Source organism: Sceloporus undulatus, chromosome 6 (genome assembly GCF_019175285.1).
Source record: "Sceloporus undulatus isolate JIND9_A2432 ecotype Alabama chromosome 6, SceUnd_v1.1, whole genome shotgun sequence".
In the NCBI taxonomy this organism is placed as follows: Eukaryota; Metazoa; Chordata; class Lepidosauria; order Squamata; family Phrynosomatidae; genus Sceloporus; species Sceloporus undulatus.
In genome coordinates, this window is record NC_056527.1 from 96,560,333 (window position 1) to 96,568,555 (window position 8,223).

The window sequence follows — 8,223 nt, forward strand, 5'->3', positions numbered from 1 at the left end:
CTTTTTTTAAAAAAGTGGAGGACATGCAAAAACAATTGCTGATTTTTAAAAAAATGTTAATACAGTATAAAATGCATGTTTCTGAGGTGTCTATAGACAATTGCCCCCCTTGCCCCTGCGTGCGAGAGGCCAAAGGCCCCGGCGGCAATCGGCGGCAGGACTGGGCTGGGGCCAGTCCCAAGGCCTCACTGGACCGCATCCGGCCTGCGGGCCGCAGGTTGCCTACCCCTGATCAAGAGAGTCACACGTTGCTGTATTTGACACTGTTGAGCATTTCAGGTGTAGCACCTCTTACGTGGAATGAAAATACCATTGAACATAGGAGGCTAACTTTTGAGTAAAAATGCAAAGGACTGGGCTATCAAAATCTTGGAAGCCTGACATACCTTGAGTTTTATTTGTTTGGTTAATTTATATCCTCCCTTCCACCCAGCATGGGATTCGAGGCAGGTTACAACCATTTAAAAGCACACATCACTTTTAAAAAACTATTAATACAAAACTTAAAACAAAACTAAACCAGATTTTTATGTTAAAAACGAGTGAAAAATACAAGTGTAAAAACAATTTTAAAAACCACATTAAAAAACACAATAAAATAGAAACACAACACACACAGCAGTTAAAAACTCCATCTGCCTCACATATTAAAAACAAAATGCCTCCCTAAATAATAAAAAAAGGTATTTTCCAGCTGGCAGAAAGATGGTAGAGAGAGGGCCTACCAGACCTCCCGAAGAAGGGAATTCCATGATTTGGGAGCAGTCGATGATGGGGTTGGAGGAGCAGAAAAGGAACTGAGATTGAAATGTATGTTTTGGATAGCACTGCATTGCTAAATGTTGTAGGCAACAGCATTCATTCTGTATTTCTTGTTTCTCCCACACATTTGCATGAGCATGCCTATGACAGCCACAATGTCCGTGTGTTCAGGAGTACCCCAAAGATAAGCAGCAAAACTTCTTGAAAAGCAAACTAATACTGTATTATCCTGGAACCAATGGTGTCAGTAGCTAGGGCATCACCTAGAGTGTCACTCCCCTCCTAGCTGACCAGTTGCCCTCTCTAGCTGACCAGAATGGACAGGTAATTTGAATTTCACAAACCTTCCCAGGTGCTACAACTAGCATCAGCATCCAAAGCTTTGCTGGTTGACCCATCATTAATAAAGGCCAAATTGGCAGGTACTAGCGGCATGGTCTCCTTTTTGGTGGCTCCACAATTGCATAATTCTCTTGCAAAATCCAGGAACTTCTGTTAAGAAAACCCCTTCTCTTTCCTTCTTCAGACCAGCCTTAGACACAGTTGTTTATTCCCCTGGGCTTTTTACAAACAATTCTGTGATGGCTCTTAGACATTTTGTGCCGATGTATTCTTGGTAGTTTGGTTTTTGCTATTTTTCCAATGTCTCATTCTCATCTGCTGCTCTTTATAATCTTATTACATTGAGGGAATGGGAGATTTTGCATGAGAAGAACATGCACAACAGTGACATCTAAAGGTGAAAAATTCTTTTCTGAGTTGCAGGGTCTTGGAACAAATCAAGGCCGAACTAGTAAATTGAGACTGTCATATTTGGGGCACATCATGAGAAGGCATGACTGACTAGAAAAGACAATAATGCTAGGGAAGGTAGAAGGTAGCAGAAAAAGAGGAAGGTCGCATTACAGGTGGATAGACTCAATAAAGGAAGCCACAAACCTGAGTTTCCAAGATCTAAACAGAGTTGTTAAGGCAACTTGGAGATTTCTCATATATAGGGAAATCTAGGATGATAGATGTAACAGGCATCTCCTGAGCACATGGAAGCAATTGGGGCTCAAACAAGACCACAATGTACTGCGCTGCCCCAGCAAATAGCTAATGTGGCATCTGTTGGTTGGCAAACAGAGGCGCCCAAGAAAGGGAAGAGCAATTACTCCTGTAGCAGCTGCATGACAGAGGTAATGATAATTCCAGGAAGAATTTACACATAGAAGTGCTGCCTTCTATTAATTCAGTCAGACCAAAAGCCCATCTTTGTCCACACTGATTAGCCATGGTTCCGCAGGGTTTTAAGGTGTTTTCCACTGCTACCTGGAGATGCCAGTTATTTAATCGAAGAGCTTCTGCATTCAAAACATACACCTGTATGTCTGGACTAGAGCTGCAACTCTTCCCTTGAGCCATGAGGCTGGGCGGATACAGAAGCAATCCTGACTGGGAATTTGCCCTTTAAATCAAAAGGCCCAGGATTGCGTAAGGCATGCAGGCATGTGTGTGCCTTCTCCAAACCATAATATGTAAAGAGATTTCTATTTTGTATACCTGGTCCACAAAATCCTAACGGGTTTGGGGGTAAATGCAACAATGCTCTTATGAACTGCATGTGTCAATGTACCCACGTCCCTACATTTGGCAGTGCTGGGACCCTAGATCCTCTTCAGGGTGGCAGCAGTAACTTTTGATTGAATGGCAACCTTTGCTGGGAGACTGCAGCAGACTCCAAGATGAAGATGGTATGGAAATGCAGTACATCTTACCAGAGAAGATGCAGCAGACTGTGGCTAATGACCAAGAAAAGAGTTATGGCACCATCTGGTGGGCAAATATGATGGCTGCAAAAATATCTGCTCCATACAGCAAGGAGGGAACAGCTTGTTGTTGTTATTGCTGTGTACCTTTAAGTTGTTTCCAACTTATGGTGGCCCTAAGGTGAACCAATCATGGTGTCTTCTTGCCCAGTTTCTTCTGAAGGGATTTGCCATTGCCAGCCTCTGGGGCTGAGAGAATGTGCCTTGCCCAAGGTCATCCAGTGGGTTTCATGGTCAAGCCAGGTTTCAAACTCTGGTCTCCAGAGTTGTAGTCCAACACTCAAAAGTAATGTGTATTAGTGTGCATTGTTTTACAGTCTCTTCATTTAGAGTTATTTTAACGATAAATTGTTAGATTATATTTTGCTGCTTTTGATTTTAGATTGTATGCTGTAGGCAGGTTTTTATCTGTATTTTGGTATGACTTTGTAAAGCGCCATGAAAAACTTAGGATGATATATAAATAAACTTTAATAATAATAACAACAACAATAATAACAAACTGCTACGCCATATTGGCTCCCAGAGGAACAGCAGCAAAGGACAGGGGAGATGACTCACACACTTCAGTCCTAACATAGCAGAAGTGGACTTTCTTTCTTTCTTTCAAAACCTTTAAATCAACATCCCCGAATGGGACTTAGGACAATGGACTTAGGACAAAAGCATATTGTCAGAACAGAATATGGAGAACCAGAATGGTTCCCAATTAGCAAAGGGATCAGGCAAAGCTGCATTTTATTGCCCTATTTGTTTAACTTATATATTGAAAATATAATAGGAAAAACAGGTTTAGATGCAGAAGGAGGAGTGAACATAGGAGGAAGGCACCTCAACTATCTAAGGTCCAAAACACACTGCAGAAATAATCCAGTTTGAGGCCACTTTAACTGTCCCGGGTCAATGCTAGGCAATTGTGGGAACTGTGGTTTTGTGAGATATTTAGCCTTCTCTGTCAGAGAGCTCTAGTGCCGCCACAATGAACTACAGTTCCCAGGATTCCCTATCACTGAGGCAGGGCAGTTAAAGCAGTCTCATACTGGATTATTTCTGCGGTGTGTTTTGGACCTAGGCTATGCAGATGACAGCATACTACTAGCAGAAAATATCAGACATGGAACAACGACTGAGGAAGGTCAAAGAAGAAAGTGCAAAGGCAGCTGAACATAAAGAAAACAAAAATAATTACCACAGAAGATCTACATAAATTCACCCTAGGCAATGAGGAAATCAAAATAGTTAAAGCGCTCCCATACCTTGGATCAAACATTGATCAGAATGGAGACTGCAGTCAAGAGTCAGAAAATGATTAGGAACAGGAAGGGCAGCTATGAAAGAACTAGACAAGATCCTAAAGAGCAAAGATATACAACTGAACACTAAAGTTAGAATTGCCCAAACCAATGTATTCCTCATCACCAGGAGATGTGAGAGCTGAACAGTGAAGAAAGTAGATGTGAAGAAAATCTACCCATTTGAGATGTGGTGCTGGAGAAGAGCGCTAAGGATAAGAGCACTAAGGATAATGCAGAGAGCCAAAAAGATAAATAGGTCCTAGAACAGATCAAGCCAGAAATCTCCCTGGAATCCAAGGTGATCAAACTGAGGCTGTCATATTTCAGCCACATCATGAGAAGGCATGACTCACTGGAAAAGACAATAATGGTGGGAAAGGTGGACGGCACACCAGATGGATGGATTCAACCAGGAACATCATGGGCCTGGTTTGCAAGATCTGAGCAGAGCAGTGAAGGACGGGGGGCTTGAAGATGTCTCATCCACAGGGTCACCATGAGTCAGGGTTGACTTGAGGGCAGTTAACAACTACAACTCCCATATCCACAAAAGGTGTGGGATAGATGGGAGCTGTAGTTCCAAAATATCTAGAGGATAGGCTTGAAGTTCATTTAAATTATATGGTGCATGACTCAGTTTATTCTATCACTCACAGTGATGCCAATAGGCATCGCCATGAGTTTTCTGGCATGTCTGAGTTATTCTTATTCTTTCCATGGGAAAAATGGGCTAAGAAATGCTAAAATAATACTTGAAATGCATTTGAAATGCTAGGCTGGTACTGACGACATTTGTTATGTGTCTCCTGGCAGGCTGGAAATTCTTGTTTGAAACAAACATGAGCAAAGCTGCCCCTAAGTGGCCAGTTTCCAACTGGTAACAAAGAGGAAGGTAAGAATCAATACAATATTCTTCTTAGGAGTCCATTGGAAGGAAAGCATATTGAGGTTCTGAATTCCAGTTGTTCAGAAGATGTTGCATCAGTTCCAAGAAGCCAGGAGTATCCTCGCCCCTTCTCTCGCAACAGTTACTGAAATCTTGTTTAGAAATATCACAGTGAAGTGAAAAGCCAAACATATCCCTAGCTTAAGACAGACCCCCTAAAGGACAACGCCAACGAGAATGTGAAAATCTCCGAACTCGCCTTAAAGACATCCAGTCTTTTCAGGGATCTTGGTAGGCATTTATCATATGAAGGGACAGGACCACTGGTTACACATCTCCCTAAAATGTGCAGATACTAATAGATAAGAGATATTTACATTTTTAGCTTGACAAATAAAAAGCATGCTTAATTTAAGTAGTCAATTAGCAATTGAGCAGCTGCTCAGGGCAATGCTTATTATCAGTTGAGTCCTGTACTTTTCTTAAACTGCTTTTAATTTATAAACTGGATCTTTTTAAAATTTTAATAGCCGATTCTTTTATGTGAAGCTCCAACTGAGGGTGCCCATTATTTTCTTAGCTGGCACTCTGGGATGGACATCTTGTGGCTTCCAGATTTTGCTGGGCTAAAAATCCCAGCAGCCCTAAGCCGGAACAGCCAATAGTGAGGAACACTGCATGTTGCAGTCCAACAAAATCTGGAAAGCTGTATGATTTCTAACGCTGCTCTAAGCAGAAACTTAATGAGATGGCAAGGGAGCAGGCAGCTTACAAGACAATACCTCACATCGAAACATGTTCACAGTAACTGAACAGAGAGAACTAGACCTTTCCTTTGAAATAAATCCACAAATCCACTTTGCTCAGGGAAGACAGCCACAAGAGCCAATATACACAATAGCACACCATTGTACAGTAACACTTCTCCAGCATCCCACATCTCAGGGGTGAGCAATTGTTATTGCGTAGCTTCAAATCACTTCTAAATTATACCAGCCTAGCAATTATTGCCCTTGAGATGCTTTTGGTGTGGAACTCCCATATTCCATTTCCACTGGCAAACTGGCTAGAGATTAGTAGGCTTAGTAGGCAAAAACCAATCTGGAAGGCTGCAGTTTTCAACCCGTCATGCCCTTGTAATACAAAAGGAGATTCCTATTTTTTGATTCAGCTTGTCTTCAAATAAGTGCTTAAGCAGCAGATCTGCAGGAGTAAGAAGGTCCCTGAATGCAGAAGGATAGCTTTCCATTAATTGAAGTGAGCTAATGAATACTTCTATCTAAAAAGTCTCCCATAGGTTCATTCAGTCCAGAGTATAAAATAGTTTACCTGTAGCAGGACTGCAGAGGGCCCTAGGAGGTAAAGAACACTTGGCGCTTCAAACGTTTTAGATTGCAACTCCATTGCCCTTTACCATTAGTGAGGCTGGATGGAGCTGACAGGCAGTGAAGGCATCGAAAACCTCTGGAGGGCCAAATGTTTGAGCCTGATCCATGTTATCATTAGACCAAAGACCACACATCACAAGCACTGTAATGCCACACAGAAAAAGACTTTATTGAACAATTGTGCATCATCTTCTCTACCACAAATGGCAAAGAAACCCTCCAAAACCACCATAAATGTAAAAGACAACAGCATAGGTTCTTCTGGTAACTTGTTGCCCACCTGTTACATATGGGTAGTGTCTACTAGCTGTTTACCCTTCTTCTTTTTTATTCTGGAGTAAGCCTCTCCCTAAAGTTCATCAGCTCAGAACTGTTTGCTCATTCACCTGCTTAGGTGAATGCAAAGTCCTCTAACATCCACTAGGCTGTAGCAGATCTCTGAGTCTCTACTACTAGAAGACAAATGCAGAGCACAGAAGCAGTCACTGGCTTGCTGCCACTGCCAAAACACAGCATAGAAGGGAGTCCCTGCTACCTTCAGTCAGTGATCAGAGATAGCAGGGCTTCGAGAAAGGACTTCACTGGTTGCTTCTGAAAGCTGGGTGGACAACCTCTGACCAGGAGCCATCTCAGCTCAGAGGTGCCTTTCCTCTGCTCTAAACAACATTCTGCCTAAATACGCTAAAGGCACCAGATCCTGTCTGATCTTGAAAGCTAAGGAGGGTCAATCCACAGATTTTTTATTCATAGATTCAAGTATCCACAGCTTGAAAATATTCAGAAAAAGTATAGATTCCAAATAGCAAATCATGATTTAGGATTTTACATAAGGGATACCATTTTACTATGCCACTGTACTGAATGGGACTTGAGCATCCACTACTTTTTGGTATTCACAGGGGGTCCTTGAACCAAACCCCAGAGAGTAGTAAGGGCTAACTGTACTTGGGATGTAAGACCATCAATGAATACCAGGTAACGTAAGCTATATTTCAGAGGAAGGAATTGGGAAAGTCACCTCTGAGTATTTCTTGCCTAAGAAAACCCTATGAAATTCATGGGGTCACCATAAGTTGACAGGCAACTTGAAGGTTCAACCACACACCATCTATGTTTCCTCAAAACAGCCTCTCTCAACCTTATTATCCTGGAGAACCCTTGAAATAATCTTCTTGTCTTAGGAAATTTTTGCATAGAAATGATTGTATCTACAGTTCAAAAAAGTTTATTTTTTCCAAACACCATCTCTCATTGAACCCCTAAAACTTCTTGTGGCAACCAAGGAACCCTAGCTGAGAAACCCTTCCTCAGAGTAATCACCATGGACTTCAGTGGAACACAACTGTTCACAAAATTGTTATATCTGCAGCTATGCAGCCTGCTCTCATACATGTTTACTCACATTGACAATAGGACATACTCCCAAACAGAAATATATAGGACAGCAGCTTTCATTTCTCTATTAAGAGATTTATGGGCACAGGTTTAAGCTATACCAAGACATAACTTCCCGCAAGCTGTCTTTATACCATGTCTGGCCATTGCTCAGTGCTATCTACTCAAACTGGGAGTAGCTCGCCACATTCTTGGCTAACTATAATCTTTTTAGGCAGAGATGTCAGGGATTGACCCACAGACTTTCTGCATCTGCCAGTCTCAATCTACTTCAGGGTGAGCGGACATACGTGGCCTTTTACTGAAAAGGGTGGCAAGAAACAAGGCAGTGAAAGTGGGCACGTGGTTGGCAGTGTTCATTTTCTTTTTTTAAGTGTGCCAGAAAATTGTGCACTCAAACACAAAGGCTCAGACATATAGTCATACAGCCCCAAAGGTAGGATTTAAAGAAGTGGAATGATACTCTGCACATTCCCAGAGGATTCTCGTACAGAACACAGGGCTCCAATTAGAGTGTTGTGGGTTTAAAGAAAATATTATAGCATTTTCTGTTTTTAGCATGGACTGTGGTCAGCCATTTAAATATCACTCAATAAATGCATATAACTCAGCTAATGTGATTAACTGTTCGCTTCAGTTCCCTGTCTGTAGAATGGGAATAGCAGAAACCCACATTATAAGATTTG